The sequence below is a fragment of the Macaca mulatta genome, chromosome 14, assembly GCF_049350105.2.
Source record: "Macaca mulatta isolate MMU2019108-1 chromosome 14, T2T-MMU8v2.0, whole genome shotgun sequence".
Classification (NCBI taxonomy): Eukaryota; Metazoa; Chordata; class Mammalia; order Primates; family Cercopithecidae; genus Macaca; species Macaca mulatta.
The window spans coordinates 130,595,930-130,612,100 of NC_133419.1; the positions used below are offsets into that span (position 1 = coordinate 130,595,930).

The 16,171-nt window shown below is 43.2% G+C and overlaps 1 long non-coding RNA gene across 2 annotated transcripts in view; it reads left to right on the forward strand.

Moving 5' to 3' along the window:
* LOC144334496 (uncharacterized) overlaps positions 1-16,171 on the forward strand; it is a 47,905-nt gene that overhangs the window by 4,776 nt on the left and 26,958 nt on the right. The window contains exons 2-3 of one of the 2 annotated variants that reach the window (XR_013404432.1): positions 8,439-8,611; positions 13,713-14,119. This is a non-coding gene — a long non-coding RNA (uncharacterized LOC144334496). Of the gene's footprint in view, positions 1-8,438; positions 8,612-13,712; positions 14,120-16,171 lie in introns of those variants that run through there. The other variant, XR_013404431.1, reaches the window with a different exon arrangement.

Consider the following 16,171-nt stretch of genomic DNA (forward strand, 5'->3'; position numbering starts at 1 on the left):
CCTCCCAGGTTCAAGCGATTCTCCTGCCTCAGCCTCCTGAGTAGCTGGGACTACAGGCACACACCACCACACCCAGCTAATTTTTGTATTTTTAGTAAAGACGGGGTTTCAGCACATTTGAGACCAGGCTGGTCTCAAACTCCTGACCTTATGATCTGCCCGCCTCGGCCTCTCAAAGTGCTGGGATTACAGGCATGAGCCACCACTACCAGCAGTTTTTTTTTTTTTTTTTTTTTTTAACATCTTCTAAAATGCTATGCTCTTTCTCCACTATGTATATTATTTCTTCTGTGTAGAAATACTGTACTCCATTCCTTAGCTGATATCCTTTGAATCCTCAGGTCTCTTCTTTTACATTTAGATGCACATATATAGACACATGCATATACATATCTCAGCTTCCTTGAGATATAATTCACATACCATATAATTCACCCATTTAAGGTACGCAATTAAATGGCTTTGGCATATTCACAGAGCCGTGCAACCATTACCATAATCAATTTTATAACGTTCTCACTACCCAGAAAGAAACACATACCTGTTAGCAGTCACTCCCATTTTCCCCCAACTCCTCGGCCCTAGGAACCACTAACTTAGCTACTTTCTGTGTGTACGGATCTGCCATATATTTCTTTTTTGCAGTTTCAATGAGGAGCTGTGCCATGTTTGGCTGGTATAGCGGTTAAGTCCTCTGCATTGTTTTCCCTCTCTCTTTTTTTCCCAGCATTTCTAAAAAGGGACTAGGTTGTTTGCCCTATAGTGTTTGCCACAATCTGGATTTTGTCAGCTGCATCCCTGTGGTGTATTTATGTTCCCTTATCTGCATTTTGTGTAATTTGGCAGTAGGGTCTAAATGTTTTATCAAATTCAAGTTTAATTTTTGGCAATGTTACTTTATAGGTGGCAGTGTACTTTTCCACTGAGAGACACACGGTGTATGCGTGTCCTCCTTTTTGTGATGTTGGCAGCCATTGATGAGAAAAGCCTAGATCAATTCATTCATTAGGAGTTTTTAAGTGGTGATATAATGCTATCATTCTTCATTTACGAGCTATTGTACAATGTTTCTACCAAGGGAAATTGCCCCTTTTTGGTTATTTGATTACCTAGTGATATTGTTTATATAGGAAAGCAGGATAAATGCTTGATTCTTTCCCTTTTACCAAATAATATCTTAATTGTTGCCACTTTTCTCCTTTCTCAACCACTACCATCCTGATCCAAAGTCCTTAACCTGACCCCCAAGACCTTGAGTCTTTGGGATCCTACTCCTTTTGTAAGGTCCTACATGATTTGGTCCCCATCTCTGCAGCCTCCTTTCAGGCCACTTTCCTCCTCTCACTATATCCAAGCCAACTGACCTATTTTCATTTCCTAAGTCACCAGAGTTTTTCCCATTTTGGGGCCTTTGCACGTATCCCCTCACCTGAAAAGCTTTCTCCAACTTCCCCTAACTCTTATCTTTCAATCATTGCTTTCTTAAGGACGACTAGGTTGGTCTTCTGATTATATCCTCTCATACCACCTTCTGTTTGAGCTTCATGGCACTTCTTATACAGATGCTCCTCAACTTATGATGGAGTTATATTGCAATAAACCCATCGTAAGTTGAAAATATCATGTCAAAAATGCATTTATTTATTTATTTGAGATGGAGTCTCACTCTGTCTCCCAGGCTGGAGTGCAGTGGCACAATCTCAGCTCACTGTAACCTCCGTCTCCTGGGTTCAAGCGATTCTCCTGCCTCAGCCTCCCTAGTAGCTGGAATTACAGGCGTGCACCACCATGCCCACCTGATTTTTGTATTTTTAGTAGAGATGGTGTTTCACCACATTGCCCAGACTTGTCTGAAACTTCTGACTGCAAGTTAACTGCCCTCCTCGGCTTCCTAAAGTGCTGGGATTAAAGGCATGAACCACCACCACACCCAGCCAAAAAAACATTTAGTACATCTAACCTACCAAACATCACACTGACCTACCTTAAATGTGCTCAGAACCTTTACATTTGCCTACAGTTGGGCAAGATCATCCAACACAAAACCTATTTTACAGTAAAGTATTGAATATCTCATGTAATTTATTGTGAAAGTGGAAAATAGAATGGTTGTATAGATAGGTAAAGTACAGTTTCTTTTGTATATTTATCACTTTACACTGTTGTAAAGTAAAAAAATCTCAAGTTGGGGACTGTCTGCAGCTCATATTTATGCTTATTTGTGATAAGCATATATCTGATAATTTATATAATGTCTGCCTCCTTGCTAAACCATAAGTTCCATGAAGGCAGCAATCATATCTACTATTTTTCTTCTAAGATTAACTTAATGATTGGAATATAGTATATGCTCAAAAAATAAATGTTGAAGTCATATTTGGGAAAAATAAAATACTTTATCTTAGCCGGGTACAGTTGCTCATGCCTGGAATCCCAGCATTTTGGGAGGCAGAGGTGGGTGGATCACCTGAGGTCAGGAGTGTGAGACCAGCCTGACCAATAGGGTGAAACCCCATCTCTACTAAAAATGCAAAAATTAGCTGGGTATGGTGGCAGGCACCTGTAGTCCCAGCTATCCAGGAGGCTGTGACAGGAGAATTGCTTGAACCCGGGAGGCGGAGGTTGCAGTGAGCCAAGATCACGCCACTGCACTCCAGCCTGGGTGATGGAGCAAGACTCCATCTCAAAAAAAAAAAAAAACTGTATCCCAACTTGTAAAGAGTAAAGATAGCTAAGATTTACTGAGTTCTTCTGATACTCAAATCTAAGTAATCTGGCTCCAGAACCTAAGGGATCAGGTTGAAATCCCAATATAGGCATACCTCAGAGTATGTGGGTATATTGTGGGATCAGTTCCAGACCATCACAATGAAGTGGGTCACACACATTTTATGGTTTCTCAGTACATATAAAAGTTAAGTTTACACTATACTGTGATCCAAGATTGTCCAATCCATGGCCCGCAAGCTACACGCAACCCAGAACAGCTTTGAATGTGGCCAAACACAAATTTGTAAACTTTCCTAAAGCATTATGAGATGTTTTTGTAATTTTTTTTTAGCACATCAGCTATTGCTAGTGTTAGTGTATCTTATGTGTGGCCCAAGACAATTCTTCTTCCAGTGTGGCCCAGAGAAGCCAGAAGATTGGACATCCCTGCTATAGTCAGTTAAGTGTACAAGAGCGTTATATCTAAAAAAAATAAAAATTAAAAATACTGTATTGCTAAAAAGTGCTAATGATCATCTGAACCTTCAGCGAGTCATAGTCTTTTTGCTGGTGGAGGGCCTTGCCTCAATGTTGATGGCTGCTGACTGAGCAAAATGGTTGCTGAAGGTTGGGGTGGCTACAGCAATTTCTTAAAAAATGAGACAACAATGAAGTTTGATGCATCAATTGACTCTTTATTTCACAAAAGATTTCTCTGTAGCATACAATGCTGTTTGATAGCATTTTACCCACAGTAGAATGTCTTTCAAAATTGGAGTCATTCCTCTCAAAGCCTGCTGCTGCTTTATCAATTAACTTTATGTCATATTCTGAGTTCTTTGTTGTCATTTCAACAAAGTTCCCAGCATCTTCACCTTTATGTTTATCTTGAGTAGATTCCATCTCAAGAAACTATTTTTGGCTGGGTGTGGTATATGCCTATAATCCCAGTATTTTGAGAAGTCAAGGTAAGGGACTCACTTAAGACCAGGAGTTCAAGACCAGCCTAGGCAACATAGTGAGATGCTATCTCCACGAAAAAAATTTTTTTTTAGTTAGCCAGATGTGGTGGCATGCACCTGTACTCCTAGCTAATTGGGAGGCTGAGGTAGGAAGATTGTTTGAGCCGAGGAGTTTGAGGTTACAGTGAGCTATGATTGCACCACTGCACTCCAGCCTAGGTGACAGAGCAAGACCCCGTTTCAAAAAACAAAACACTTCCTTTGCCCATCCATCAGAAGCAACTCCTTATTGTTCAAGTTTCATTATGAGATTGCAACAATTCAATCATATCTTCAAATTCTAGTTCTCCACTTCAAATTCTAGTTCTCTTGCTATTTCTGGCACATCTATAGTTACTTCCCCTGCTGGAGTCTTGAACCCTTCAAAGTCATGAGGGGTGGAATCAGCTTCTTCCAAAGTCCTGTTAATGTTGATATAGTGACCTCCTCCCACAAATCATGGATGTTTTTAATGACATCTAGAATGGTGAATCCTTTCCAGAAAGTTTTCACTTTGCCCAGATCCATCAGAGAACTCACTATACATGGTAGCTAAGGCCTTTTGAAATGTATTTCTTAAATAAGACCTGAAAGTAGAGGCCGGGCGCGGTGGCTCAAGCCTGTAATCTCAGCACTTTGGGAGGCCGAGATGGGCGGATCACGAGGTCAGGAGATCCAGACCATCCTGGCTAACACGGTGAAACCCCGTCTCTACTAAGAAATACAAAAAATAGCCGGGCGAGGTGGCAGCGCCTGTAGTCCCAGCTACTCGGGAGGCTGAGGCCGGAGAATGGCGTGAACCCGGGAGGCGGAGCTTGCAGTGAGCTGAGATCCGGCCACTGCACTCCAGCCTGGGCTACAGAGCGAGACTCCGTCTCAAAAAAAAAAAAGAAAAAAAAAAGAAAGTAGAAATAACTCTGTAATCCATGGACAGCGGAATAGACAATGTGTTAGCAGGCATGGAAACAACATTAATCTTGTACATCTTCATCAGAGCTCTTGGGTGACCAGTTGCACTGCTGGAGAGCAGTAATACTTTGAAAGGAATTTTTTCTGAGCAGTGGGTCTCAACAGTGCACTTAAAATATTCAGTAAACTATGCTGTAAACAGATGTGCTTTCTCCTTCAGGCTGTGATGTTTCATTTATAGAGCACAGGCAGAATAGATTGAGCATAATTGTTAAGGGCTCTAGGATTTTCAGAATGGTAAATGAACATTGGCTTCCACTTTAAAGTCACCAGCTGCTTTAGCCCCTAACAAGAGAGTCAGCTTGTCTTTTGACACTAGCCACTGCCTTCTTCTCTCTAGCTATGAAAGTCCTAAATGTATCTCCTTCCAATCTAAGGCTGTTTTGTCACAAGAAGCATAGCTTTCAGCTTATCTCAGCTTTTGATATGTCTTCCTCACTAAGCTTAATCAATTTTAGGTTTGTTTTAAAGTGAGAGACGTGTGACATTTCCTTTCACTTGATCACTTGGAGGCCATTCTAGGGTTATTAATTGGCCTAATTTCCAATATTGTTGTGTCTCAGGAAATAGAGAGGTCTGAGGAGAGTCAGAGAGACTAGAAACAACTGGTCAGTGGATCAGTAGGAACACACATGTTTATTAAGTTTACCATCTTATATGGGTGTGGTTTGTGGTGCCCCTAAACAATTACAATAGTGATCAAAGTTCACAGATCACAGATCACCATAACAGTTGTAATAATTAATGAAAAAGTTTGAAATACTGTGAGAATTATCAAAATGTGATAGAGACATAAAGTAAGCGCATGCTGTTGGGAAAATGGCTCCAATAGACTTGTTTGATGCAGGGTTGCCACACATATCTTCAATTTGTGTAAAATGCAGAAGCTGCAGAGTGCAATAAGGTGAGGCACAATGAAACAAAGTATGCCTATATACTCCAATCTGTAGGAATACACCATACAAGTCTATATATTGAAGAGGAATTAACCTCAATTTTGGGGGGTTCTAAATTTGTAAATCCCAGGAAAGAGACTTACTGGTTTAGCTTAGTTTGAGTACTCATCCCTAAACCAATCAACTAAAATCAAGGCAATGGGACTATTATAAGAAAATGCAGCTTTCATGCCAGATATGTGGATGCTATGGGGCAGTTTCCAGGAGAAGGAGATCTACCAGGCGGACAATCTCATAGTAGAGCACATGCATATTTCTTTCCATAGTCTAATTTCATAAATTCTCTTGTCTAGCATAGTGCAGTTTTCCCACGTAGACACCTTGCCTACTCAATGAGAAACAAGTAAAAGACATGACCAGCTACTACATCTATCTTTCATTTCGAGAATCTCAATTGATCAGGTCTGGATGTAGTTGCATATAATTTTGCAATCTATGGGCTAAATGACAAATGTAACAGCCCTCAAAACAAAACAATCATATCTTTTGCAAAGGTTCTAAGGTCAGCTCCTGTTGTATGAGAAATTACCTTGGGGCAATGGTAGCCGCCTAGGCCTTAGGCAAAGCTATCTCAGGGAAAGACCCACGGGCCAAAGTAAGTATTTAGAATCCCACAATTTATTAAAAAATTTAAAACACTCACTGAGAAGTAAGAGGAAAGAGTGAGGTAGATTAACACCCTTTGGATAAGGTGCAAGCAGGGTAGAAGGACCATACTACCTGAATCTGGATTACACAATGTTCATATTCCTGTCTTTCCCCTTGCTGTGCCAGTTTTTCTTTCTGATAGTGTGGTTATAAGGATCAGAGGTGATGTTTGAGCAAGGGATCCAACAGATGAAAGGTGTATGGAACCAGTGTACACAGGGACATGTATGCATGACAGTAGCTGTATCTCATCAATCAGCCTGATGAGTAGGTCTCAATTTCATTTGCATTTTGGGGGCAAAGGACAAGCGGGGTTAGAATGATATCAACTATGAGTGGCTGATGTAAGGCTTCAACAATGTCAAGGGCTTAATGTCTCTCATGTATATTTAGTGAATCATGAATATTTGCGATGCCTTGGTCCTTCCTTCCCTTTCTATCAACTTTAGAACATGTATGTTCTAACATGTCTCACATGCCTGTTAGAAATGCTTGTTCTCCAGTGCCACAAATAAATAGCACTTGAACATAAATTTAATTTTCTCAGCAAGGCCATTTTTACTTTCTGCAGAAAGGGCACACTCACCAGCAGTTTTGCCACGAGAGTACACCGAACAAAGGAGACAGGGTTATTTATAACCTGACACATCTACCCTACTGCTGTGTACAGTTTCCATTGCCTGGAATGGGACCCCACATTCTCTATTTGTCCCGATTGGCTAGCAGCTTAGAACTTTCTAAAAGAGGCAAAGGCAGAGGATAATAAAGGAAGGAGGCAGTAAATTGTGGGATGCTGAGAAATGTAAAAATACCTCCAAATAAGGAAGAGGAACAGGCTATGACCTAATGCTTGCTTGGACCTGTATAAGCATGCCAGGGCAAATATTTAGGCTACGTTGTGGGAGCTAAGAACACAAAGTACCTTGATTTCTTTATTATGGCTAGCAGATGTCTGAGAATGTTAGCACATGTCTTTGAATAAATTTTGCTTCTAAGAGAAGTTACTATTTATTCCTAATTAGACAGGGAGGAAAGTCTCTTTGAAGAGGAACCTCGACTTTACTTTTTACATGCCATTTGCTTCCATACTTGGTTTCATTTAGCCTTTTTATTTTTTGTTTTCTGCTCTATTAGTAAAATTGAAAATTCTCTAAAAATTTAAAATGTGCATTACAAATCAAAGATCATGTATAGTCAAGATTACCGTTGAAGATCTCTTATATTGCCCATAAGGCACAATATATTGCATTTATGAGCCACCTTGGAGGCTGATGTTCTGTCTCTCAGTAAGTCCAACCTAGAGAATTTACCTTGCAGCATTGGAACAGATGGCTCATCCTTCTATTGACCCCCAGAGAAAGTCATTGGCTTGCATGTAGGACCTCTAGGCTTGGACTCAGACTGCTAGATGCCCACACCATAAGAGGCACCTGGGAACAGACCAACTGAGAGAATGACACGTTTGTGTCTTCTGTCTTCTGCTTACTCTGGGCATTAATTTGCTTAGTCAAATGATGCTTATACTTCCCTCTCTCAAGCCCACTTCAGTTCGTATGAATTAAATATGTGTATGTTCTATTTCTAGGGTACAAAAAGTATTAAATGATGAAAGACAACTAGAATATCCACAATTAAAAAAAAAAAAAAACTCTTTAAAAAGAAGAAAAAAAAAAAGAGCAACCTACAGAGGTCACTTGCCCAGATCTTCTAGCACATCTTGCTGGAGGAAGACAATAAAGTAGATCATAGGGCCAGCAAACTTAATGTGCACCGGGTTTGTTAACTACTTCCTTAAGCGTGGATTAAGTTCAGTATGGCTGCCCCAGGATTCTGCTAGGAGAGTTTTCCTTATTTGTATCCAACAGGGCCATCCTTGAGTATAACGATTAATATTATGTGTCAACTTGACTAGGCTAAGGGATACTCAAATAACTGGTAACACATTATTTTTGGGTGTGTCTGTGGTACACCCAGATGTGAGGATGTTCCTGGAAGAGATTAGCATTTGAATCAGTAGATTGGGTAGAGATCACCCTCACCAACATGGGTGAGTGTCATTCAATCCATTGAGGACTTGGATAGAACAAAAAGGTGAAGGAAGGGTGAATTTGTTCTCTGTGCTTGAGGTGGGACATCCATCTTCTTCTACCCTCAGACAGCTGTGCTCCTGATTCTGAGGCCTCAGGACCCATACCAGGATTTCCATCAGCTCCCCTGGCTCGCAGGCCTTCTGACTTCTGACTCACCATGGGCTCTCCTGGATCCAGCTTCATGATGGCAGATCGTGGGACTTCTTGGCCTCCGTAATCACATGAAACAATGCCCACAGTATGTCTCCTATTAAATAAATATATATCTAATCTCTTATTGGTTCTGCTGCTCTGAAGAACCCTGGCTAATACACTACGAAAGAGCTTGGGGAGGATTCCTCTGAAGGGGACTCTGTTATTTTAGCAGTATACTCTATGTTGGTGAATACATTTGAGCTGGGTCTTATCTTACAGGTTGAGTAATAATCACAGGTGATTTTGCAAGAATTGAGTTTTATTTTATTTTATTTTATTTTGCATGGCTTAAGACTGAAACAGCCCATTGCATTCATTTTTGAGGACAGTGTTTGCTAATAACCCAATGCAGAAATCATTTGTGGTTAGGATTATGATCTAATCATTCACCAAACTTATAACAGATGATCTTCACTCAGTCGCAAAAAAATTGCACAACAGTGGGATAATTAATATTTTCTAATAAAAAAGTGGAACTCTCATAGTAGCCATCTAGATGGGGGAGAAGGTGTTCTCATTTCTGTTATGTGTTTTTAATTCTGTTTGGCAGTTATATTATATTTTTCTGGCTCATTCATTCTTTTGCACTTAGATGACTATTTTCTGTCATCTCTTCTGTCAGTCCTCCAATACCACTCTCTGTCAGTTACCTCCCTTACCACTCTCTCTCCGTCACTTCCCTTACCACCCTCTCAGTCACCTCCCTTACCACTCTCAGTTACCTCCCTTACCACTCTCTGTCAGTTACCTCCCTTACCACTCTCTCTCAGTTACCTCCCTTACCACTCTCTCAGTTACCTCCCTTACCACTCTCTCTCCGTCACTTCCCTTACCACCCTCTCAGTCACCTCCCTTACCACTCTCAGTTACCTCCCTTACCACTCTCTCAGTTACCTCCCTTACCACTCTCTCAGTTACCTCCCTTACCACTCTCAGTTACCTCCCTTACCACTCTCTGTCAGTTACCTCCCTTACCACTCTCTCTCAGTTACCTCCCTTACCACTCTCTGTCAGTTACCTCCCTTACCACTCTCTGTCAGTTACCTCCCTTACCACTCTCTCAGTTACCTCCCTTACCACTCTCTCTCAGTTACCTCCCTTACCACTCTCTGTCAGTTACCTCCCTTACCACTCTCTCTCAGTTACCTCCCTTACCACTCTCTGTCAGTTACCTCCCTTACCACTCTCTCTCAGTTACCTCCCTTACCACTCTCTCTCAGTTACCTCCCTTACCACTCTCTCTCAGTTACCTCCCTTACCACTCTCTGTCAGTTACCTCCCTTACCACTCTCTCAGTTACTCCCTTACCACTCTCTCTCAGTTACCTCCCTTACCACTCTCTCAGTTACCTCCCTTACCACTCTCTCTCAGTTACCTCCCTTACCACTCTCTCAGTTACCTCCCTTACCACTCTCTCTCAGTTACCTCCCTTACCACTCTCTGTCAGTTACCTCCCTTACCACTCTCTCAGTTACCTCCCTTACCACTCTCTGTCAGTTACCTCCCTTACCACTCTCTCAGTTACCTCCCTTATCACTCTCTGTCAGTTACCTCCCTTACCACTCTCTGTCAGTTACCTCCCTTACCACTCTCTCAGTTACCTCCCTTATCACTCTCTGTCAGTTACCTCCCTTACCACTCTCTCAGTTACCTCCCTTACCACTCTCTGTCAGTTACCTCCCTTACCACTCTCTCAGTTACCTCCCTTATCACTCTCTGTCAGTTACCTCCCTTACCACTCTCTGTCAGTTACCTCCCTTACCACTCTCTCTCCGTCACCTCCCTTACCACTCTCTCAGTTACCTCCCTTACCACTCTCTCAGTTACCTCCCTTACTACTCTCTGTCAGTTACCTCCCTTACCACCCTCTGAGTTACCCTCTTTACCACCCTCTGAGTTACCTCCTTTACCACCCTCTGAGTTACCTCCTTTACCACCCTCTGAGTTACCTCCTTTACCACCCTCTGAGTTACCCTCTTTACCACCCTCTGAGTTACCTCCTTTACCAACCTCTGAGTTACCCCCCAATACCACTCTCTCAGTTACCCTCCCTTACCACTCTCTCAGTTACCTCCCTTATCACTCTCTCAGTTACCTCCCTTACCACTCTCTCAGTTACCTCCCTTACCACTCTCTCAGTTACCTCCCTTACCACTCTCTCAGTTACCTCCCTTACCATTCTCTCAGTTACCTCCCTTACCACTCTCTCAGTTAGCTCCCTTACCACTCTCTCAGTTACCTCCCTTACCACTCTCTCTCAGTTACCTCCCTTACCACTCTCTCAGTTACCTCCCTTACCACTCTCTCAGTTACCTCCCTTACCACTCTCTCTCAGTTACCTCCCTTACCACTCTCTCTCAGTTACCTCCCTTACCACTCTCTCTCAGTTACCTCCCTTACCACTCTCTCAGTTACCTCCCTTACCACTCTCTCAGTTACCTCCCTTACCACTCTCTCAGTTACCTCCCTTACCACTCTCTCAGTTACCTCCCTTACCACTCTCTCAGTTACCTCCCTTACCACTCTCTCTCAGTTACCTCCCTTACCACTCTCTCAGTTACCTCCCTTACCACTCTCTCAGTTACCTCCCTTACCACTCTCTCAGTTACCTCCCTTACCACTCTCTCAGTTACCTCCCTTACCACTCTCTGTCAGTTACCTCCCTTACCACTCTCTCAGTTACCTCCCTTACCACTCTCTCAGTTACCTCCCTTACCACTCTCTCAGTTACCTCCCTTACCACTCTCTCAGTTACCTCCCTTACCACTCTCTCTCAGTTACCTCCCTTACCACTCTCTCAGTTACCTCCCTTACCACTCTCTCAGTTACCTCCCTTACCACTCTCTCTCAGTTACCTCCCTTACCACTCTCTCTCAGTTACCTCCCTTACCACTCTCTCTCAGTTACCTCCCTTACCACTCTCTCAGTTACCTCCCTTACCACTCTCTCTCAGTTACCTCCCTTACCACTCTCTCAGTTACCTCCCTTACCACTCTCTCTCAGTTGATGCCCATCATAAAAAAAACTACTACAGGCCGGGTGCAACGGCTCACACCTATAATTCCATCACTTTGGGAGGGTGAGGTGGGTGGATCACCTGAGGTCAGGAGTTTGAGACCAGCCTGGCCAACATAGCGAAACCCATTCTCTACTAAAAATACAAAAACTTAACTGGGCATGGTGGTAGGCACCTGTAGTCCCAGCTACTTGGGAGGCTGAGGCAGGAGAATTGCTTGAACTTGGGAGGCGGAGATTGCAGTGAGCTGAGATTGCACAATTGCACTCCAGCCTGGGTGACAGGGTGAGACTCTCAAAAAAACAAAAACAGAAACAAAAACTCCTACAAATGTGGTGGCTTAAAACAACACACGTTTTTTATCTCACAATCTAGAAGTCAGAAGTTGGACAGAAGTCTCCCTGGGTTAAAATCAAGGTATCGGCAGGACTATGCCTGTTTCTGAAAGCCATACAGAGAAGTCCTTTTTGCCTTTTCTCCTTTCTAGAGGCCACTTGTATTCCTTGGCTCTTGGTCTCCTTATTCTATCTTGAAAGCCGGCAACTCTTCTGCCCCTTTCCCCATCGTCACATGTTTCTCAACCATGTTCTTCTGCCTCCTTCTTTCTTCCACTGTTATTTTATTTTATTTTTTTTTGAGATGGAGTCTCACTTTGTTGCCCAGTCTAGAGTGCAGTGGTGCAATCTCAGCTCACTGCAACCTCCGCCTGCCAGGTTCAAGCAATTCTCCTGCCTCAGCCTCCCAAGTAGCTGGGATTACAGGCATGCACCACAATGCCCACCTATTTTTTTGTACTTTTTGTAGAGACGGGTTTTCACCATGCTGGCCAGGCTGGTCTTGAACTCCCAACGTTGGCTTCCCAAAGTGTTGGGATTACAGGCATGAGCCACCTCACCTGGCCTCCTTCCACTGTTTTTAGTAATAGCCATAGTGAAGATATAATTCGCATACCATGTAATTCATGCATTTAAAGTGTACAATTTGATAGTTGTTAGTATATTCATGGAGTTATACATCCATCCATTACCAGAACCAAGTTTGGAACATTTTCATTATCCCCAAGAAACCCTGTGCCCTTTAGCAGTTATCTTTTATTCTTGCCCGTCACTCATTCCTAACCCTTGGTAATCACTAATCTGCTTTCTGCCTTTATGTATTTTCCTCTTCTGGCCTTTTCCTATAAATGGAATCACACAGCATATGCTCTTTTGTCACTGGCTTTTTTCACTTGGCATGCTTTCAAGGTTCATCCATGCTGTAGCATATCTCAGTACTTCATTCTCCTCCTCCACTTTTAGGGACTCATGTAATTAGATTGGGCCAACCCGGTAATCCAGCAAAAGCTGCCCATCTCATGGTCCTTACTGTTTTTTTTTTTTTGGTTTTTTTTTTGAGACGGAGTCTTGCTCTGTAGCCCGGGCTGGAGTGCAGTGGCCGGATCTCAGCTCACTGCAAGCTCCGCCTCCCGGGTTTGCGCCATTCTCCTGCCTCAGCCTCCTGAGTAGCTGGGACTACAGGCGCCCGCCACCTCGCCCGGCTAGTTTTTTGTATTTTTAGTAGAGACGGGGTTTCACCGTGTTAGCCAGGATGGTCTCGATCTCCTGACCTCGTGATCCGCCCGTCTCGGCCTCCCAAAGTGCTGGGATTACAGGCTTGAGCCACCGCGCCCGGCTGTCCTTACTGTTTTTTGGTTTGTTTTTCTTTTTGAAACGGAGTCTCGCTCTGGTGCCCAGGTTGGAGTACAGTGGCGTGATCTCATCTCACTGAAACCTCTGCCTCCCAGGTTCAAGTGATTCTCCTGCCACAGCCTTCTGAGTAGCTGGGATTACAGGCGTGCGCCACCACACCCGGCTAATTTTTGTATTTTTAGTAGAGATGAGGTTTCACTATGTTGGTCACGCTGATCTCGAACTCCTGACCTCAAGATCCACCCGCCTCAGCCTCCCAAAGTGCTGGGATTACAGGTGTGAGCCACCGCGCCCGGCCCGCGGTCCTTACCCTTCATCACATCTGCCAAGTCCCTTTGGCCGTGTAAGGTAACACAGTCACAGATACCGGGGTTTAGGACATGGACATCACTGGGGGGCCATTACTCAGTCTACCGCAATGAATATCCTTCCTATTTCAGAGAGAAAATAAAAGCAGTCAGAGAAGAATTTTGAAAACTCTTTATCTCCACGGCCTTTCCCCTGTTCCCCAGCATGTGGAGCCGCGGACTCTGCCTTCCGCCCATCACGATGGTGCAGAACCTCATATCCCAGCGTTTGTTACCACAGACTTCCCCTTTCTGTCCTGCTAGCAGAGGCCATGCTGCCACTCCGCCTCGGACCCCTTCTCCTCTCGCTTCCTCAGTGGCACTGTTGGAGCTACCCTCCCCTCTCCTGCATTATCATTTCTTACTTCTCTCTTGGATCATTTCAATCGGCATAAAACAACTTGTAATTTCACCCTTCTGAAAACAAAATCCTTTTTTGACCCATTTCCCTCGTCTACTAGCGCCTCATTTCTTTGTTCCCCCAACTCTTTACAACAAAACTTCATGAAAGATTTGTCTATGTTGTTTTCAATTTTTCTTTTCAATTGTGGTTTTTTTTGGTTAGAGAGTCACTAACAAAATTTTTTTTTCTTTTTCAATTCTGTTTTTTTTTTTTTTTTTTTTTTTTTTTGCCGCGGGGGCGGGGTTCTCACTATGCTGCCCATTGTGGTCTCGAACTCTTGGGCTCAAGCAATCCTTCTGCCCTGGCCTTGCAAAGTGCTGGAATTACAGGAGTGAGCTACCATGCCCAGCCAATTTATTGTGGTTAAGTATATATAATATAATTTACCGTTTTAACTGTTTTCAAGTATACAATTCAGGGGCACAAATTGCTTTCACAATGTTGTTCAACCATCAACACTGTCCACTTCTAGAATTTTTCATCATTCCAAACAGAAACTGCATACCCCTTAACCAATAGCTTCCATTCTCCCCTGCCCCCCAGCCCCTAGTAGCACCATTCTACTTTCGGTCTCTGAATTCGACTATGCGGGGTGCCTCTGTAAGTGGAATCATGCAATATTTATTCTTTTGTGTCTAGCTTCTTTCACACAGCATACTGTTTTAAAGGTTTGTCTATTTGGTGGTATGAGGCAGAATTTCATTCCTTTTCATGGCCGAATAATATTCCATTGTATGCATATAGTACTTTGTATTTATCCATTTTCCTTCTTTTTTTTTTTTTCTGAGACAAAGTCTTGCTCTGTCGCCAGGCCGGAGTACGGTGGCACAATCTCGGCTCACTGCAACCTCCGCCTCCTGGGTTCAAGTGATTCTCTTGCCTCAGCCTCCCAAGTAGCTGGGACTAATTTTTGTATTTTTGTAGAGACGGGGTTTCACCATGCTGGCCAGGATGGTCTCGATCTCAACCTTGTGATCCGCCTGCCTCAGCCTCCCAAAGTGCTGGGATTACAGGTGTGAGCCACCGTGCCTGGCCCCATTTTCTTGTTGATGGACACTTGGGTTGTTTCCATTTTGGGACTATTGTGAATACTGCTGCCATGAACATATGCATACAAGTATCTGTTAAGTCATTTCTCTTAAGTTCACTACAGTCAGGCTTTCACTCTCACTGGTCAACACAAATTGTTCTTGTCAAGGTCATCAGTGACCTCTGAGTTGCTGCAGCCAATTATCAGTTCTTCATTCTCATCTTATGTAGCAGTGCCATTTGCATTGGTCATTGCCTCCTCCTTGAAGTCTTTTCTTCAGTTGACCTCCAGGACACCACCACACACTCCGAATTACCTTTCCACCTCACTCGCCACTATTCCTTAGCCTTCTTTATTAATCATGCTTACTGCCCCCTCTACAGTCTTTGGAACTATTCTCTTTTCTGTCTGCACTTTCTCCCTTAGTAATATCTTCCAATCTTAAGGTGACGCCGACTATTTACCTGGCATGTCCATTGGATAGCAAGTGAGCATCTTACATTTAACATGTCCCAGACTAAATTCCTGATCATCCGTATCCTCCCCATCAAAATATACTTTCAGTCTTTCTGAACTAATCCAATGGGATCCTTCTAGATGCTTAGGCACAAGTCCTGGAATCATCTTTTATTCCTCAATTTCTCTCCCATCTCATGTTCAGTCTATTAACAAATGCTGTTGGCACCTTCTTTAAAATATTTACAGAATCTGCCATGTGGGGTGGTACACACCTGTAGTCCCAGCTTCCATCTACTCAGGAAGCAGAGGTGGGAGAGTCGCTTGAGTCCAGGAGTTTGAGTCCAGCCTGGACAACATAGCAAGACTCCATCTTGAATACACACACACACACACACACACACACACACACACACACACTTTGATCATTTTTCTCTGTCTTTACCACTACTGCCTTGATGCAAATCATCAACATCTCTTGCCTGGATTTTTTCCATAATCTCCTAACTAGTCTCCCTGAGTCTTCTTTCACCTCTCTCCAGTTAATACTCAATACATCAGCAAAATCTTGCCATTAAAATGTAAGTTTCTCATGTTGTTGTTGTGATTCAAGAAGCGGTGAAAGGCCGACTGCAAAGCAGTGAGACACTTATTGGGGTCTTA